Source organism: Haemaphysalis longicornis, unplaced genomic scaffold (genome assembly GCF_048455015.1).
Source record: "Haemaphysalis longicornis isolate Haplotype H1 unplaced genomic scaffold, Haemaphysalis longicornis Haplotype H1 scaffold_13, whole genome shotgun sequence".
In the NCBI taxonomy this organism is placed as follows: Eukaryota; Metazoa; Arthropoda; class Arachnida; order Ixodida; family Ixodidae; genus Haemaphysalis; species Haemaphysalis longicornis.
The window spans coordinates 63,309,977-63,330,750 of record NW_027526233.1 but is presented as its reverse complement, the minus strand read 5'-3'; the positions used below and the strand labels follow the sequence as shown (position 1 = coordinate 63,330,750).

The 20,774-nt window shown below is 47.8% G+C and overlaps 1 long non-coding RNA gene across 1 annotated transcript in view; it reads left to right on the top strand.

Annotated features, from left to right (window-relative positions):
* LOC144164079 (uncharacterized) overlaps nucleotides 1–20,774 on the top strand; it is an 81,546-nt gene that overhangs the window by 42,288 nt on the left and 18,484 nt on the right. The window contains exon 3 of the long non-coding RNA XR_013321038.1: nucleotides 4,657–4,810. This is a non-coding gene — a long non-coding RNA (uncharacterized LOC144164079). The remainder of the gene's footprint in view (nucleotides 1–4,656; nucleotides 4,811–20,774) is intronic.

The following is a 20,774-nucleotide window of genomic DNA, read 5'->3' as shown; positions in this document are numbered from 1 at the left end:
CGACCCTCTGATGACGATAGTGCACCGGGAAATAGAGGCCATGGCTCCGGCTATGGCGCCTCAATACGGCCATGCCCGAAATGCTCCGACTGTAGCACTCATCCAGGCAGTCGTGCGTGAAGAAGTTGCCAACCTGGGCATTCATCCTGTGTGTGCTCTGACATGCTCGCACACCCGCTAGCTCCTTTACTTTCTTTCCATGGAGCGGAATGCCAAGCCGCTACGACGCCCCACCCCGTTACCGCCACCGCAGCCCTACAGAATCGCGCACCGCTGACAACCGGCCCATCTGCTTTACTTGTTCTCGCGTTGAGCACGTGTCTCGCTACTGCCGTTACCGCTAGTCGTCGCCGCCGCCAAGGTTTCCTGGTACAAGCTACTCCAGCGACAGGACCCACCAATTCATGCCTGGTTACCAGCAGTGTGACGTTTCCGGCAGTTCTCCAAGCACCCGTTTTGGCCGCTCTCCGTCCTCACAACGTCGCCAGTCTCCTTCGCCCCAACCCCGCCGCACTTCCCCGTCTGCTTCTTACGCCGCTACATCTCCGGGAAACTAGCTCATGCAGCTCCCAGAGGTGATGTTGCATTTCCGACCTGGCCTGAAAATCCTCTCTTCACTAATACAACGAAACACAATCTTTCTGAAATTGATATTGGCGGTATTCGTGTGGGCGCCCTAATCGACACTGGTGCAAACATTTCGGTCATGAGCTCGCACCTTCGCCGCCGCCCGCACGAAGTTATGACGCCTGCTCCTTCCAACGTTGTACGAGTCGCCGACGGCCGGACGCCCACCGTAGCAGGTCTCTGCACAGCTTGAATTGGCAGCGCAGGACACAAAATTCCAGTCCTATTCGCCGTCCCGGACGCATGCCCTCATGACACTATTCTTGGTCTCGATTTTCTTACTGACCACGCCGACCTTATAGACTGCGCTTCCGGTATCCTTTGTCTGGATCTGCCGATCGGTCTTGTTGCCGACACTGAACCTTATCACCGTCTATGCTCTGCCGAACACTCCCGATTAGCTCCAAAAGCCATAACCTACGTCCTTTTGTCCCCGTGCCCACGTGTCCCGTACGGCGAGTACATTGTTTCCCCTTTGACTGATGTTCTCCTACGACATGACGTGGCACTTCCTCATACAGTCATCACGGTCCAGAAAATCAAATAAGCTTGCCGTTCTTGAATATTGGTCCTTCCTGCCAAGTGCTTCCACAGGGAATGTCACTGGACACAGTTTGTCAGCTCGATGGATGCCAGCTCTCTTCTGTGTCCACTGATGTCTCCTCAAGTCCGCCCGACGGTCCGAAAGGTCATCCCCCGACCTCCGATGACTTAACAAAGATGATGTTGTCAGACCTTTCCCCCTCACAGCCTCACCAACTGCACGAGCTACTGGCATCCTACTTGAACATCTTTGATTTGGACGACCGTCCCTTAGGCCAGACTTCGGAGGTAACGCATCGCATCAACACCGGCGATGCGGGCCCAATACACCGGCGACTATATCGGCTGTCTCATACGGATCGAGCCATCATCCAAAACGAGGTAGAGAAAATGCTGAACAAGGACGTCATTGAACCTTCTTCAAGTCCGTGGGCGTCACCAGTCGTCTTGGCGCAAAAGAAAGATGGTCCGTGGCGCTTCTGCATTGACTACCGGCATTTGGATAAAATCACTAAGAAGGACGTTCACCTGCTCCCTCGTACAGATGATACCCTCGATTGCCTTCACGGTGCGTCATATTTCTCGTCTATCGACCTACGATCTGGCTATTGGCAGATTACTTTTGACGCCATGACCCGCCTAAACGCCGGACGGCTTGTACTAATTTAAGGTCATGCCATTCGGTCTTTGTAATGCACCTGCGACATTCGAAAGGATGATCAACTCGCTTTTGCGCGGTTTCAAGTGGTCGACATGCATCTGCTACTTGGATGAGGTCATCGTGTTTGCCCCAACATTCGAGACACACCTGCAACGTCTTTCGGACATCCTTGCGGTCTTCCGCCGAGCCGGCCTCCAGATCAACGCGTCCAAATGCCATTTCGGCGGCCAGCAACTTAAGATCCTGCGACATGTAGTAGACGCTGATTGTGTGCGACCTGACCCTGACAAGGTGCGCGCCGTCAAAGTGCTTATGTCCCTCGATCTTCGAAGGACGTTCGCAGCTTTCTTGGCCTATGTTCTTACTTCCGCCGCTTCATCGAGCACTTCGCTGACATAGCCCGCCCGCTCACAGATCTTCTGAAGACCGATACCTCGTTCTCGTGGGGCTCCGCGCAAGCCACGGCTTTTTCCTCTCCCATTAACCGTCTGACCCGTTGTCCGATTTTGGCCCATTTCGATGCTACGGCTCCGACAGAAGTTCGTACTGATGCGAGTGGGCATGGAATAGGAGCTGTATTAGTCCAGCAACAGGCCGGTCGCACCAGAGTGATAGCGTATGCCAGTCGCCTTTTGAGCCCTGCCGAACGCAACTATTCTATCACTGAGCGTGAAGGCCTCGCACCTGTATGGGCTGTAAGCAATTTCCGTCCGTACTTATGGCCAACCTCTCCTCCAGGGATATTCGCCACTGCCAAGGTGGTACACAGCCTTGAGAGAGAGAGACGACGACGCTGAGAGCCTTGCGGACGTGCGCGCTGTTCCTTGAACATTGGAGTTGCTTTACATACCGGCTTGTATTTGCCTGTCAATAGATTTTATTACGAGCAGTGCCTTCATTGCCACGTCACAATATAATCTCCACGACTTTGCTTCGGTCATTAGGCAAAATTAGGGCGCTTTGAATTGCTGAGTTAACCTGTGTTCACTTGTGAGTGTTTTTGCTGACCGTATCCACGTTGGCAGCTTTTTTCAGTTACACGTTCTTTCCCTAAAAATGAAATCGTAAACTCCGTTGCATGCACTACGTAGTAAACTTCTACCCTGACAGAAGGTATTCTTCTTAACTGCATGCAACCTCTAGCCGTTAGGATAATGTATATAGGACGACTAAAACTCAACAAACTTAGGTAGGCGCCACCCGAAATGCAAAAGCCACGCATTACCGCCCTAAATCAGCATTTAATGAGGTTTTGCTCTTAACGGCACGGGGCCAAGGAAGTGTTAATCCTGCTTTTATTTGTTTATTTACTGATTTATTTATGTTATTTTATGTATTAGCACCAACAGTGCCGATATGGCATAATAGTGGTGATGCACACCGCAGATCCCAAACTCAAAGTGCTAAAAGTGGAGCACAGTCAAAGGAGACTGCCATCATTTTAACCCGGCACCGCCCATGTTTGCTTAGATTATTGTCGTTCAAGTGGTGCTTCGTTCGATTGGCGATGTCCGCGTTGCGAAAAACGTCGGAAGCTATTGCAGATATTTTATTTGTTCCAAACGCGCGTGCACCGTGGACCGAAATGACCACGTGCTGCGAAGGCAGGTGTGCCAGCCTGATGTATATATTAGTTGTAAAAGTGGGCATTTGTGTGCGTGACATAAGCATTCGCTACAACATGTCATGTGGCTTAATGAAAGGGTGGGAACGAAAAGGCAGATGCATAGCAGCCAACGTTGTTTGGCACTACGCTAGGCTTAACGTTAAGGTTAGGACGATAAGGGCGATTGCAAACGAACTATTCGTAGTAACGGACATAGGAAAGAAAAGGCGCAAAGGGAAGGGGCGAAGGATGATGATGAAAGCTTGGAAATGTCGGCATCGTTACTAAGCGAAGACTGACGCGAACGTTTCCTCAGATCAGGAAAAGAAACATAGGTGTTTTAGAGTTATGTTTAGGTCACAGCTGAAAAGGCATCTTTTTTCTCTCCGGAAAAAGAAATACATGATTACGTAACGTGGTAATCTTAGGGGACCCCAAGGGAGCTTTAGGCCTGTGGGATAATCTTAGAGACTTATTTGAAAATGGCGTGGGTAGTATTCGCAGTTCGTTTGATACCTTGAAATGCAGTTTGAAATGCGAAGTTAATTAACGGCCACTTTCACTGAGGCAACTCTCCATTATCATTTGCCGAGGTTGGCCGTGACGATACCTTGTCACACCCGCAGGACTTTACTCGAAAGATTGGTAGAATATTTAGGATGTACACATTATAAGGGGCAAAAAACAATATCATTACGGGAAGATGTTGAAGCAGGCTTTAGAAGATTGCGCTGTGGTCGCACACTCTGACGTTTCCTCAATATTACAGGAAGAGGTACAACAAAACAAGGCATCATAGCTCTACCGTCCTATACTCCGATGTTTGCCTCACCCTGTGGGTGAAGGGATAACATGAGCCGATTTTGACGGCACAAATTTCACACGATAAGAACTACAAAATAATTGAAAACTTCAGCTTTTAGGAAGGTGTAGTACAGCACAAAAGAAACCAGTTTGGCATCAGTGGAAGAGTTGCTGGAATGGCCACTAAAAACTAAGGTGTCTTTTGTTTTGTTGCTCGTTACAGGTGAACTAAGAATCCAGACTCACCCTAACTAGTGAAGTATTGTATTACAAAGCCCAAACGTCCGAATAAAGCCACAATAGGGGCTCCACAAAATTTTCCCATCTTTTTCTCTTATGTTTTGTAACACGTCTATACTTCTCGACACTTCGACTGCAATGTACAATTTAAGAAATCGGTGTTTTCTTTCCACAGGAAATCAGGGATTGGAGTTATGACAAATCACGAAATGCCTATGAAGTTCTTCAAGACGTGGAGTCTCACTCTCCTTACATACTTCTACTCCCAGCGCTGCTCACTGCTGGTTTGGGAAATTCGCCGCCACTTCTAGCACTGAAATTGCTGACAGGTACGAAACCAATAATTCTTCACTCCGAAATTTCACAATAAATATTGTACGAGTTACCGGAAAAGACAAACAAGGGTACTTTATGAGGGGATCGAAAGACAAAATGCTGTGGCGCTTTCGGAAAAGAGCAAACAAACTAAAATAGCGAAACAAAATTTACCCAAATAAATTGCAGATATTGGTCATGGCAAACTCTGTCAGGCTTTGTAGCCTTTAGTCCCAGCCTTGCTCCTCGTACTTCTGAGGAAATAAAAAATCTTTGAATCTTTGAACTGTAACAAACAAAAATGTATTGCACAGGGAGTTTGAAGTATCATATCTACTGAATGATAAAGGTACAGGAAGTAAGCATCATGTGTGAGATGATATTAGCCCAAGATGTACCTGGCGCACATCCTGAGATATTTTGGAGTAGATAATGCATACTATGCTGTAGACAACGGTCCACACTTTACGCAGCAAAATATTGCGCATCATTGCGAAGTAAAAAAAAAGTGTACACCGTCTACGACAATTAGTAAAGACATGCGGGTATACAGTATTACGTGCTCCGGAATCTCATTTATAAAAAAACGATACAACCTGAAACATTATTTATAACATGTTATTACTAACCGGACATAAATTGATACCCAATAACGATAAAAAATTTTAACAATATTTCCAACAACAATCTGAAAGAATTATAACACTCAAACTGCCCAAATGGCAGCTGAGCTCGATGGGTGAAAGCACAAAACAGTAAAATGAATGAAATTTGGTTTATATTTCAACAAACTGTACCAGATAGAGCTGCAAAGTACTGTGGCATGTATAAGATTCACTGAATGGCGTAGCCGTACTGCAGCTCATTGTACTCATACAGCTTTGTTGAAGTGCCCCACACAGTTTTTTGAGGCTTGTGTAGTTCCGAAATAGCAGCATGTTTCTGTCGCCCCTAGGGTAAAAGGAGGTTATTATTTGTACTACGACTATGACGTAATCAGGATGTTATCCCTTCAAAAATTACGAATACGTTAAATAAATCGTTCTGCTTTCCTTGTGTGACTTGAAGCATTCAATGGAAAGATGCCTTTTTTGTCTGCTTAACGTATTACCCTGAAGAGTTGCAGTATTGCATAAGCTTTCCGAAATTCTGTCGAAGAAATCAAGCTCCTACAACTAATATTATAGCAAAACAAACAACCTTGTGTCTTCTTCGCCCAGACGAGCGTAAGTCAGCAGCGACTAACGCCGAGGTGCCCGGCGGAAGGCTCGTCATGACAGGCTCGTAAAATTTCGCTTCTCAGAGCAGACGGCACTACCAGAAGAAATTTCTCCTTGCTGCCGTAGCTTCGTTTGTACAGCACATTGTTTCGCAGGGAATACGAAGCCAAACCTCGAAGAAAGAAGCGTGGTGGCGTAGTGTTTTCGCCGCGAAGGTGCTCAATCAGTGGCCGTAGGTCTGCGTCCCGTTGCTGGTAAAGGGCCATGTCCGCAGTATGGACGACCCCGAGGAACGGGAAATCCTCTTCCGTTTCATGTGCTTCATTCAGAATTGGCGCCCGCGACAAACAATCGGCATCACTGTGCTTCTTTCCAGATTTATACACGACCGTTACGTCGTACTCCTGAAGCCGTAGGCTCCATCGCGCAAGTCTACCGGAGAGGTCCTTGAGGTTGGCAAGCCAACACAACGAATGGTGATCGCTTACGGCTCTGAAGGGCCTTCCATACAAATATGGCCGAAATTTAGTTATAGCCCATATCACGGCAAGACATTCCTTTTCTGTCGCCGAATAGTTGCGTTCAGCTTTAGACAGTGTGCGACTGGCATAGGCTATAACTTTCTCGGCACCCTGCTGCCACTGAACCAAGATAGCACCGATGCCGACGTTACTGGAGTCAGTTATGATTTCTGTTTTGCTGTCTTCATCGAAGTGTGCCAAGATTGGGGCCGTTTGCAGGCGGCTACGCAGTTCATCAAATGCCACTTTCTGCGCTTCCGTCCAAATGAAGGGTACGTCTTCTCTTGTGAGGCGCGTGAGTGGTTCCGCAATTCCAGAGATCCCTTCGACAAAGCCTCTGTAATAGGCACAAAGACCTAGGAAGCGTCGGACAGCTTTTTTGTCGGTTGGTACTGGAAAAGAGCTCACGGCCGCTGTTTTTCGTGATCTGGGCGGACGCCTTGAGCACTAGCCATGTGTCCAAGAAATTTCAGCTCCTGGAACCAAAGGTGGCATTTTTCAGGCTTAATAGTAAGCTCGGCAGAGCGGATTGCTTCCAAAACGCTTCGCAGTCGTGTTAGATGTTCTTTGAAAGAACTATAAAACATGACTACATCGTCCAAGTAAACAAGGCAAGTCTGCCATTTCAATCCAGCCAGTACGGTATCCATCATACGCTGAAACATTGCAGGGGCAGAACAGAGGCCAAATGGGAGGACTTTAAATTCGTATAGGCTATCGGGTGTAACGAATGCTGTTTTCTCACGGTCCCTTTCGTCAACTTTTATTTGCCAATACCCAGATTTTAAGCCCAGAGACGAGAAGAATTTACGTTACGCAAACGGTCCAACGTATCATCTATTCGGGGGAAGTGGATAAACATCGCGTTTAGTGATACTGTTCAGCTTGCGATAGTGTACGCAAAAGCGAAGCGTGTTGTTCTTTTTCTTTACGAGTACAACTGGGGAGGCCCACGGACTCTTGGATGGTTGGATAACGTCATCGGCGAGCATCTCTTTGACCTGCGTTTTGATGGCCTCCCTCTCTTTATTTGACACGCGGTAGGGTTCTTGACGCATAGGTCTAGTGGATTCATCAGTCACGATGCGATGCTTCGCGATGGGAGTACGGCGCCCTTTGGAAGACGTGGCAAAACAGTCGGCGAAGAGTTGCAGTAGCCGTTTTAGGGCTTCTTTCTGAGCGGTCGGGAGGTCGTTGTTTATTTCAACTGGTATGTCGGTGTCACCTGTGAGCGAATCAAGTGACAGCGTCCTGAGCACGCCCACGTGCGTAACGTCAGCGACTTCCTCAATGAATGCGATTGTAGTGCCTTTCGCAAGATGTCGACGTTCGTTGGAAAAATTGGTGACCAAAACTTGAGTGCATCCGTTGTGCAAGTTGACAAATCCTCTAGCTAAACAAACACCCCTATCCAACAATAACTGAATGTTGCCTTCAGCGATGCCTTCACAATCCGAGAATTTGTCATTTTTGACCATTACAAAGAGGCTAGAACGGGCAGGCAGTGTAACGTCGTCGTCAACAATGCGTAGTGCTCCGTCGCGCTTGTCTTCGATGTTGCTTGCTATAGCTCCCTTGGTCGAGAAGCTAATTTTCGATGTTTGCAGGTCGATAACTGCCCCATTTGTCTGCAGAAAGTCCATGCCCAGAATTAAGTCCCTCGAGCAATCAGGAAGCACAATAAAGTCGTTAACGTAGGTGAAACCGTGAATTTTTATGCGCGCAGTACACCTACCCACTGGGGTGATCAGATTGTTTGCAGCAGTGCGAACTTGCAGGCCAGTCCAGGGTATGATAATTATCTTTAGCGTAGAAGCCAGAGGTTCACTGATGACTGAACGATCAGCACCGGTATCGGCCAATGCAGTCGTCGTACAGCCGTCGATATCTACCAGCACTTCGCAGGCAATCGGTCGGGTTACACAAGTTTCAGGTACTGGCTGCTCGTCGTCTCGTCGTAGCGGTTGTTGCAGTGGAGGATCTTGGCAGTTTGTGACATCAGCGGCCTCACCTCCGGAAGTCGCTGGCTTCAGTTTCCCTGGCCTTCTGGGCTACCAGAGGGCCGACTGCCAGGGTCCGAGGAAAATCGAGGGCTGGAGGACCTGCGTCGCATCGGGGACGGGGACCTAGACTGAGGCCGTTCCGGCGAATAAACGTTACGGCGTCCGGCGATGTAGTCCACGATTTCGGGGGGTCTCTGTCCGTTTTGCGGCCGTGGTGCATTCGGCGGAAATCCACGCAGACCAGCTCGGCGATAGGGGTAGGTCCGGTAGATATGCCCTGCTTCCCCGCAGTGGAAGCAGAGAGGCGTGTTATCAGGGGTGCGCCACAGGTCACTCTTCCGGCGACCCGTTTCCGTCGAGTAGGGTGTACGCGGCGTCAGCTCCAAGGTACGTTGCGGTGCGACCGAGGCAACGACAGGAGGAGCGCCATAGACGGGCTGACGCAAGACTGCTGAATATGAGGAGCGGGGTTCATCCTGCCGGAACACATCAACTTGTTCTGGTACCCGAACAGCCTGCCTTACCTCCTCCCTAACTAGTTCTGCTATGGACAGCGGAGCCGGTGGAACCTGTCCCTGCTGCAGCCTTTGAAGCTCTTCGCGAACAATCTGTCTCACGAGCTCCCGGAGACCGAGGCTGTCCATCCCGGATACGTTGGGCAGGGCTGGTTCGTTGCGACTGTAGTGCCGCGCCCTTTGGTGGAGCGCCCTTTCAATCGTGGTAGCCTCGCGGACGAACTCGGAAGCCGTTGTCAGGGGACTCCGCATCAGCCCGGCAAAGATGTCTTGCTTGACGCCGCGCATGAGATGTCGAACCTTCGTGTCGTCGGTCATTGAGGGGTCAGCGCGCTTAAAAAGATGAGCCATGTGTTCGGCGTACATGGCGACGCTCTCGTTCGGACGCTGGTTTCGGGTTTGAAGGCCAGCCTCAGCCTTCTCCTTGCGGTCACTGTTTGGGTAGGTCGCTAGTAACCGTTGGCAAAACTCCTCCCAAGACGACATCGTGGATTCATTATTTTCATACCAGGTTCGGGCGTTCTCTTCCAGTGAAAAGTACACATTTCGCAGCTTGAATCTGTTGTCCCAGCCGTTAAACGCTGCCACGCGCTCGAAGTGGTCAAGCCAATCTTCCGCGTCTTCATAAGGCTCTCCGTAAAAGACTTTTGGTTGCCGCTGCTGCTGAACCAGGTACTGAAAAGGGCTGCCCGTTGGAGTCGTGCTCACAGCGCCAGCGTCCCGTCCTGTCATCGTGGTTGTGCGATCAGGTAAAAGGCCGCACTCCGCTGGAAGTCCGAGTAGACGACGGCTGGTTCGCCCGTGGACGGGCGAAACTTCGACTTGAATTGGCGACCCCGAGCTGTGCGTCCTTGACGGATGGGGTATCATGTACCCGGCACCTCCACCACTTATGTAGCGATGAGCTCCAGTAAGGAGAGTAAAAGCGTTTATTAACAGGGCGAACTTGTGCCGGCAAACACTGGCGATCCACAAGCAAGCTAGAGCAAGCGAGCTTGGACTTCTTTCTCCTCCGTCCACCAGTCAGCACATACCCATTACTAGGAACAGCCCCGTTAGCCGGTCGGGGATTGCTCCCACAATAATAAAGTCGCGGCAATATACACACACAAAGTAGAAGTACGCTCTTCGGAGACTTTATTTCCAACGTTTCGACCTGAGACAGGTCTTCCTTATATACATATATATATATAAATATATATGTATATATATATATATATATATATATATATATATATATATATATATATATATATATATATATATATATATATATATATATATATATATATATATATATATATATATATATATATATATATATATATATATATATATATATATATATATATATATATACCCCGCACGGGGCACCTTGAGCAATCTTGGTGACGGTACTGGCGATACCGCGGACCCCGAGCCCCCAAACATACGCTGGATCCAACCGTGGCAATGTGTTTATAGGTGGAGGGTTAGAAACCACGAACGGTGGCCGTCGGAGCCCAGGTCAAGCTCCGGCGGATGGGCTCCCTGTCTGTTCACCAGGCAGGGAGCTCCGGGACCTCCTCAGCTATCAGGGTAAGGTTGTGGAAGAAAGTACCCCCGTCCCCTGCTTTCCAATGTATCATATGGCATTTTCACACCCCCCCTCCAAACGTGATCGGTCCCTGAAAAGGGGCCGCACCGAAGTATCTTTTCCTCCTTTGTCTTCGATCTCCATTCCAAAGCCCGATAATTTCTCGCGCTTCCTGGTAATGGAATCCCTGGATAAATCAAACCCCATCACTTCCCAGTCTGTCTTTATCATCTCCAAGTTCCTTGAAAGCCTTGTAGGCAAATCGTACAAAGCTAAAAAGCTCACAACGGGAGAAGTCCTAATTGAAGTTCAAAACAAGCAACAATCTTGTAACCTCTTGAAGCAAACGCGCATGGTCGATGTCGACATCAAGATCACGCCCCATCGCAGTCTTAATAGCTGCCAGGGCGTGATCTCTGATAGAGATCTAATAAATGAGACTGAAGCAGATCTGCTGGAAGGGCTTAGCGATCAGGGCGTAACAGCTGTGCGGCGAATCACGATACGCCGAAATGACCAAATAATACCTACTAAACACATAATCTTGACATTTGACCGCTCAACACTTCCCGAATCGGTCAGCGCAGGTTTCCTGAGATGTCCGGTCCGACCCTACGTGCCGAACCCACGCCGCTGCTACAAGTGTCAGCGGTTTGGACATAGCACTAATGCTTGTCGTGGTCGACTAACATGCGCCAAGTGTGCACAACAAGATCACGCATCTGACAACTGCCCATCACAAACCCTCATCTGTGCTAATTGCAAGGGACCCCACGGGGCCTACTCTAGAACATGTGAGAAATTCAAACAGGAGAAGGAGATCATCAAGGTAAAAGTGACTGAGAATCTTACCTTCCCAGAGGCGCGAAAGAGGTTCGCCTCTTTCCCCCTGGGGAGGTATGCCGACGCAGCTCGCCGGGGGGCGGAGCGGCGTCTGGTTTCCGCGGGGACCCAGTACCCCGAGTCGGACTTGGACCCGCCCCCGCCCCCCCCTGGGTTGCCTCTGGCAGCCCAGCCCGCCTCCACGCCGCTCGCAGAGCCAGCAGCGGTTGTGGTGGCAACCTCTTCCGTCGGGACCGGTGCCGCTCCCGTCCGTGCCTCCCCATCGTCCAGTGCGTTGGAGGGTGCCATGGACACCACGGGCCCCGGACCGGCTCCCACCACCACCGCACCGCCCGTGCCACTTCTGGTGCCCCCGACACCAGCGGCGGTGGCTGGTCAAACGAAGGGCCCCCGAAGGGGGGCCAAGTCCGGGGGGCCCGGTTCGACGGGCACACCCAGGACATCGGACGACGAGATGGACGTCGTGCCGTTCTTGCCTGCAACGCAGCGCAAGGAGCGGCCTCTGTCGTCCAAGCCTACAGATAGCCCGCCCAAAAAGCCCAATCCAAGAGTCACAGCCCCGAAAGACGACACATAAACATACACACTCCAGTAGCTCTCACACTAAATAATGGGAAGAGAAAATATTGTTCAATGGAACTGCAGAGGCCTTATGAACAATCTTGACGACGTGTATGAGATTCTGCATACCAATCAGCCAAGTGTAATGTGTGTTCAGGAAACACATTTGAATTCTAAACACACAAATTTCTTCAATAGTTACCTGGTATACAGGAAAGACAGGGATGGCTGCACACACTCTTCTGGGGGTGTGGCCATAATCGCCCGGAAATCTTTAGCATGCCCCCCTGTCACTCTGAACACTATCCTTGAGGCTGTAGCAATACGCTTGATAATATTTAATAGGTTGATAACGGTATGCGCCATATACATTCCTCCTGATGTTTCACTTTTAAGCTCTGACTTGGAGGCGCTGGTTGACCAGCTGCCCGAACCATACATCCTGACAGGCGACCTTAATGCTCACAACACTCTTTGGGGCTCTTCTCGCACGGATGCCCGAGGTCGCCTTATAGGGAAATTCCTTACATCTTCAGGAGCATGCCTTTTCAACAATAAACAGCCTACATATCATAACATAGGATACAACACATACTCATGTCTTGACTTGGCTATTGGCTCCGCAGTTCTCGTTCCTCTTCTCGAGTGGGGTGTGGGAACTGACCCATACGGTAGTGACCACTTCCCCACCTCACTTACATACATAGGTAAAGGCCCATGCAGTCCATCTTCCCATAATAGGTTCAATGAAGCACGAGCTAACTGGAATACATTTACAGAGACATCCGAAATACACCACACATCCATAGGACACCTACACGTAGATGAAGCCGCACAACTCCTCACGGTGCACATCCTCGACGCCGCCGAAAGGTCCTTTCCCCACGCCTCTGGTGCCCCGCGCAACCAGCGGAGGCCGTGGTGGAATGAGGACTGTAGGCGGGCGCGAGAGGCCCAGAACAAGGCGTGGGGTATCCTCCGTCGGTACCCCACGTCGGGAAACCTCCTCTTGTTCAAACGGGCCAAGGCGTTAGCAAAACGTGTGCGCCGTGGGGCAAAACGAGAGAGTTGGCGTACATTCATAACATCAATAAACTCTTAAACAGACACAAGGAAAGTATGGACACGAATACGTAAACTCAAGGGACAACAAACACACAGCCTGCCTCTGGTCAGCACTACAGGGGACACACTCGAAGACCAGGCTGACACACTCGCACAACACTTCCAACACGTGTCCAGTTCAGCACACTACACAAACACTTTCCTGAAACATAAAGCCTGTTGTGAAAAGAAGTCCCTACGCGACAGCAACAAATCACAGACTTCTTACAACTCCCTGTTTTCACTACATGAGCTGAGGGCTGCTCTAAGCACGTGTAAACCCTCAGCTCCAGGCCCAGACAACATCACATACACAATGATACAACACCTGCACGCAGACACACTTCTAACACTCTTACACCTCTATAACAAGATCTGGCTTTCGGGGCACATTCCAAACTCTTGGAAGGAGGCTATAGTTGTAGCTTTCCTGAAGGAGGGAAAAGACCCGTCGTCCCCCTCAAGCTACCGTCCTATAGCCCTGACGAGCTGCCTGTGCAAGCTCTTCGAGAAGATGGTAAATCGCAGGCTCGTGTACTTCCTCGAGTACAACGGTCTTCTCGAGAGCTGCCAGGCAGTCTTTAGGGTGGGGCGATCGACGAACGATCAACTGGTAGCTCTTGACTCGTACATCAAGGATGCCTTCGCGCATAAGCAGTATTGTTTAACTGTCTTCTTCGACCTTGAAAAGGCATACGACACCGCTTGGCGTTATGGGATCCTTAGGGACCTCAAGTCATTCGGTGTATTGGGTAACATGTTAAACACTCTTGTTAGTTACTTGTCAGACAGAACGTTTCGAGTAAGAGTTGGTTGTGCACTCTCAAACGTTTACGTGCAAGAAAATGGCGTGCCACAGGGTGGCGTGTTGAGCTGCACTCTCTTCATAGTAAAAATGAACTCTCTTGGTAAGGCACTGCCACCTACAATCTCTTATTCCATGTATGTAGATGACGTGCAGATATCCTATAAATCATGCAATCTGTCAATCTGCGAACGTCAAGTCCAGCTTGGTGTAAAGAAACTTGCCGGCTGGGCAGACAAGAATGGTTTTAAATTAAATCCTGTAAAAAGCTCCTGCGTTGTGTTCTCCAGGAAGCGCGGGGTCCATATGGACCCAGACATTACTCTTAATGGCGTGTCGCTTCCTGTGAACAAGGAGCACAAGTTCTTAGGTGTTGTGTTTGACCAGAAACTCACATTCATTCCACACATCAAGGAACCTAAACATAAATGTCTGAAAACAATGAATATACTTAAGGTTCTCTCCATCAATCTTATGGTTCTGACAAAGAACTCCTACTACGGCTCTATACTGCTTTGGTTGGGTCTCGTTTAGACTATGGCAGTGTGGTGTATGGGTCGGCGACTAAAACAGCGTTGCGAATGCTTGACCCAGTGCTACACTTGGGGCTTCGTCTCGCATCGGGTGCTTTTCGCACTAGCCCTGTCGAGAGTCTGTATGTCGAGTGTGATAAGTGGAGCCTTGAGAACCAACGAACGTACATGGACTTGCTATATGCTTTTAAAATTTCATCACTTAATAATCATCCTTTTTATCCTGTCTTTAACGATACATCAACATATCTGCTCTTTGCAAATCGCCCATCCGTTCCTCTGCCCTTTTCACTTAGAGTGAGAGAGCGAGCCCCGGATCTAAGTGCTTCGTTTTTAGATGTGTACAGGTCATCCTGTTCTAACATTTTACCACCTTGGCAAGTTCGCCCGGTGTCGTGCGACCTTTCTTTTATGAGACTTGACAAAAATCGTGTACCACGAGCTGCAATACTGCAGCACTTTCTGTCTTTGCAGTTTAAATACACATGTGCAGAATTTTATAGTGACGCTTCTAAATCCTCCAGTATAGTGTCGTGCGCTGCTCATGGTCCTAATTTCAATGCAGCCAGAACCATGAGCGTGCACACATCAATTTTTTCAGCAGAAGCGTATGGGATTTTACTGATTGTACGACACATTCTTGAAACTCAAATTTCCAATTCCATCATCTATACAGATTCATTGAGTGTTGTTCGTGCACTGTCATCGCACAAGCCCCCCAAAAACCACATAGTTAATCTTGTATTCAGCACTATCATGTCCGTGTATGCACAAAAGCATGAGCTGGTCCTCTGCTGGGTCCCAGGACATGCAGGGATCGCTGGGAACGAGTTGGCAGACCAGAGGGCTGCTGCTGCTGCACTCAGGAACACTGTGGACATTACAACGGTACCCTACACAGACCTCAAGCCACACATAAGACAACACCTGCGCAGAACATGGCAAACACACTGGGACGAACAGACAGACAACAAACTACATGTAATAAAGCCACACTTGGGACGGTACACATCTGACTCACACAACAGACACACTGAAGTCGCCTTGGGTAGGCTGCGGATAGGGCACACCCATGCGACGCACTCGTATCTGCTGACGGGATCTTCTAGACCCCAGTGCAGCAGGTGCGGAGAGGCCCTATCCGTAGTGCACATACTAATCACATGCAAGGCACTTCACACAACACGACACAAACACTTCAGAGAACTCTACAGACAACATATTCCCCTACATCCATCGTTTTTCCTAGGTGACGATGCCATTGTTTCCGTGAAACGTGTGTTTGAGTATTTGTCCGACGTCAAGTTTTTAAACCTCATTTCCTATCACGCATCATGAAATCTGGCCCTATGCACCAGCCATGCTCACTGTCGTGTTTTGATTTTACTTTTGTTTTTGCTGATTTTACTTAGTGTTTAAGGTTCCACCCCTATCATCGACTATTGTTTTGGCGCTCTTTGCCCCAGTTGGCCTTGCACCATAAACATCCAACGATCATCATCATCATATATATATACATATATATATATATATATATATATATATATATATATACATATATATATATATATATATATATATATATATATATAGAGAGAGAGAGAGAGAGAGAGAGAGAGAGAGAATCAGAATAGGAAATGAGGGGCTCGTTGACAATAAGACAGAAATAAGAATTGGCAGTAAAGAAGACCTCGGAAAGCAAAGGGGAGGATGTAGTAGCTCAAGATAAAGAATTTGGAACATAAGAAAGTGGAGAAAAAATGCCCGCTACCACCCCCAAGCACAGGAAACAAAAACACCTGAACATAAATACCCCAGAAAGTGGAGGCTAAAGTAGTCCCGCCGGTAGCGTAGTGGTTATCGCACCAGACCGGTATTCTGGAGGTCGTGGGTTCGGATCCCACCTGGCGGGCATTTTTCTCCACTTTCTTATTTTCCAAATTCTTTATCTTGAGCTACTACATCCTCCCCTTTGCTTTCCGAGGTCTTCTTTACTGCCAATTCTTATTTGTCTTATTTTCAACGAGCCCCTCATTTCCTATTCTGATTCGCTACATGCATAGCCAGGGCCTCTGTTCTGGCAGTCTTGGGGCCATAGGGAGCTTAAGAGGGTTTCAACGCTGGTCGACCACTCTCGACATGTCGTAGACGCTCGAGTCACGGCCCGGGGGCTAAAAAGAAGGTCCCCTTCACCACGAGTAGTCCGAGTGGCGCTGGCTACCACCCCCAAGCGCAGGAAACAAAAACACTTGAACATAAATACCCCAGAAAGTAGAGGCTAAAGTAGCCCCCCCGGTAGCGTAGTGGTTATCGCACAAGGCCGGTATTCTGGAGGTCGCGGGTTCGGATCCCACCTGGCGGGCATTTTTTCTCCACTTTCTTATTTTTCAAATTCTTTATCTTGAGCTACTACATCCTCCCCTTTGCTTTCCGAGGTCTTCTTTACTGCCAATTCTTATTTCTGTTTTCTGTCTTATATATATATATATATATATATATATATATATATATATATATATATATAATAAAATAATTATATTTAAATAATTTAATTATATAATTAAAATAATTATAATAAATATATTTAATAAAAAATATAACTTCACTAACGGTCAAAAAATAGTCTAACCATTCCCCTGTTCCTTCTTTGGCGTTTTAGACTGCCGGCATTTCTTTCTGAATTTCCTAACGAGCCCCTCATTTTCCAAATCATATTATCCTGCGAAAGCATAGCGAGGGCCTCGGTTCTGGCAGCCTTGATGCCAAGGTAGCACAGGAGGGTTTCCCGCCAGTTACCCGCTCATGACAGGCTGGAGAGGTTCGAATCACGCCCCGGGGTTCGAAAAGAAGGTCCCCTTCTCCCTGTATAGTCTGAGTGGCGCTGGCTACCACCCTCAAGCGTCAGATACAGTTGTAGTAAATATAAATACCCCAGGAAGTGAAGGAGAACACAGTCTCCCAGATAGCCGAATTGGTAAGGCATTCGAGATCTGATTGAAAGGCGTGGGTTCGGTCCCCACTCTGGGCGCGTGTTTTTCTTTCTTTCTTTCTACCTAAATTAATAAAAAATATAACTTCACTAACGGTCAAAAAATAGTCCAACCATTCCCCTTTGCCTTTTGTGGCGTTGTAGACTGCCGGCATTTCTATATATATTTATATTTATATATATATATATATATATATATATATATATATATATATATATATATATATATATATATATATATATGGCCATGCCTCCAAAAGCAAAGGGGAGAGTGCGGTGGGCCATTGAAACATGAAGAATTTGAAAAACGGAAAGAAAATGGAGAGAAAAACGCCCGGCAGGTGTGATCCGCACCCACGACCTCCAGAATACGCGTCTGGTACTATGACCAATACACTACCGGAGGAGCAGTGTTCCTTCCACTTTCTCGGGCATTTATGTTAAGGTATTTTTGTTTCCGGGGCTTGTGTGCGGTAGCCAGCGCCACTCGGCCTACTGGAGGTTAAGGGGGCCTTTTTAACCCCCGGGCCGTTAAACGAGAGTCTGCGACGCGTCGAGAGTGGTCGACCAGCGTTGAACCCTCTTGAGCTACCTATGGCGCCGAGAGTGCCACAACAGAGGCCCTGGCTATGCATGTAGCCACACAGAATGGGAAATAAGGGGCTCGTTTAATTAATTTATTTATTTACAATACCCCTAAAGGCCCTCGAATGAGGGTATTGCATAGGGGGGGGGACTTCGAAAAGCAACCAGAATACATGCACATTCAGGTGCAGCATACACAAAGGAAAGAGATAAAGAGGTCAACAACAGCCAGACGTTATCTTGCGTGTGCGTTGGAACGCAACAAAGAAATGCAATTCATCATTGTATGTGAAAGTGAAAGAACAAAAAAAGTAATAAAATAAAAAATAAAATAACAACGTATGTAAAACGTGAAGAGCAAGCAACTTACAAAGCATCAAAAGCATTAAAAATACACAGCGAACCAAGGAAAGACAACACTGTTATCAGCGCGTCACTGTAGTGCAAATTAATTCCTTATACTTGGCTACATCAGTTTGTATGGCTATGTGTGAGGGTAAATCGTTGTAATCAATGATAGTGCGTGGTATGAAGGATTGTGAGTATGTGGATGACCGGCACACAATACGTTTCACTTTGTTAAGGTGATCGCGACGAGGAAAGATTAGAGGAGGGGACTTAAAAAAAGCATCATGGAGTGCGCAGTGGGGGAAACTTCTTTTGGAACAGTGAAAAGCGTGCGTGTTTGCGACGAAGGCTCAATGATTGCAAATCGGCTTGTTTCTTCAATTTCGTAACACTGGTGATTGTGGAATAATCTAAAAAAATAAAATAGGCAGCATGGTTCTGCAGGTCTTCCAAATTAGTAGCTAAGTATGCCTGATGAGGGTCCCAAATGGCCGCCGCGTAATCAATTTTCGGGCGAATGATTGTAATGTATGCCTGCTTTGAGGGTTCGTTTAAGTAGTCCAAGGGTGCGGTTAGCAGCACCCAGGGTTAAATTAATATGGTGATGCCATGTGAGGTCCGACTAGAAATGAAGGCCAAGATGTTTGTAGGAAGTGGTAAATTCAATCATAGTGTTATAATGAAGTAAGTGTTTTCAGTTTAAGACTTTCGGCCGCTAAATGTCATTAACTTTGTTTTAGAAGTATTAAGCGTCATAAGCCATTTGGAGCACCATACGTTAATTGCATCAAGGTCAGATTGTAAGTGTTGGCGGTAAATTAATACATCATCGGCAAAGAGACGAACCCGGGACGTTAAACAAGAAGGAAGATCATTATTATAGATTAAGAAAAGCAGAGGACCAAGTACGCTTCCCTGGGGGACACCGGAAGTAACGTGAGCAAGAGAAGAACTGCAGTTGTTAGCGGAAGCAAACTGCTTTCTGGAAGAAAGTCTTTAATCCACGCGAGGACGCTAGGGTGAATGTTGAGGCATGTAAGTTTGAGAAGTAGTCGGTGGTGTGGAACGCGATCAAATGCTTTAGAAAAATCAAGGAAAACTGCATCAATTTGTAAGCCAGCGTCGACGGATGAATCTAGGTCATGAACAAATCTGGCAAGTTGGGTTTCTCAAGAGTAGCCCTTGCGGAAACCGTGCGGATACTGATATATAATGCTATGGCTTTCCACCTCTTTCTCATTAAAAAACTTTGCTATAATTTGGCGTTGCTTGGCGGCCGAAAATGCGCCTAGTCTGTGCGCTCTCGCAATGATGTTCACAGTTAGTTCGAGATTATCGGAGCAAAATTCACGCACAAGTTTGTCAGATTTTTGCCACGTTTCCGCTTGTTCAGCATCATGAATGCCAAAAAACAGAACGTTGGCACGGCGGGAGTGATTTCCTAAGTCGTCAATTTTGTCTTGCATGGCCGAAAACGTTGTTTCAATTAAGACACAAATAAGGCTTGCCAGTCAAGAATGCCTCGGAAAGCAAAGGGGTGAGTGTGGTAGGTCATTTAAACAGTTGAAGAATTTTTAAAGAGAGAAAGAAAGTGGACAAAAGAATGCCCACCGGGTGGGGACCGACCCCACGACGTCAAGAATACGCGTCTGGTGCAATGACCACTACGCTAACGGCGGGGCTGTTTCCCCTCACTCTCCTGGGTATCTATGTTAAGGTATTTGTTTCCTGCACTTGGTGTGGTAGCCAGCGCCACTCGGACAGTCTTGGTGCCATAGGTAGCTTAAGAGGCATAATGCTGTACGGCCACTCTCGACATGTCGTAGACACTCGAGTCACGGCCCGGGGGTTAAAAAGATGGTCTCCTTCACCCCGAGCAGTCTGAGTAGCCTATTGTACTGTTCGCGTTCTGATGGGAGGACTCCTCCATCACATTCAATGGGCAGTGCTTTGGCCGTGTGCTCGTGAACTAATCCTAGGATGGGACTTCCTATCCTGTGCCTTAGCCAGGCATTGTTTCCTGCTGCCGTTACTGAACAACTAAGTTGTCCGGACTCACCACAGCCCATCCTCAAGTTAATTGCGTACGATGTGCTGGCAGCTCGTAGCGAAGAAATTTTCTGCGTCGTTTCAGAAGTTACAGAAGGCGATGTGATGGTCGTTCCGACTGCTGGATTTCTTGCGCATAAGATTGCCATTCAAACTTGTCTTGTTCGATAGACAAATGGATCAGCAGCACTTGCCGCAGTAAATACTAATAATGAGCACATTCTAACACACCGAGGGAACTATATCACTTGGGTGGTCCACAGTAACCCAGTGGTCATCCTTTCTGGTGGCACGCAGGCCTCAAAAGAGCCCTCGTTTGCTTCGCC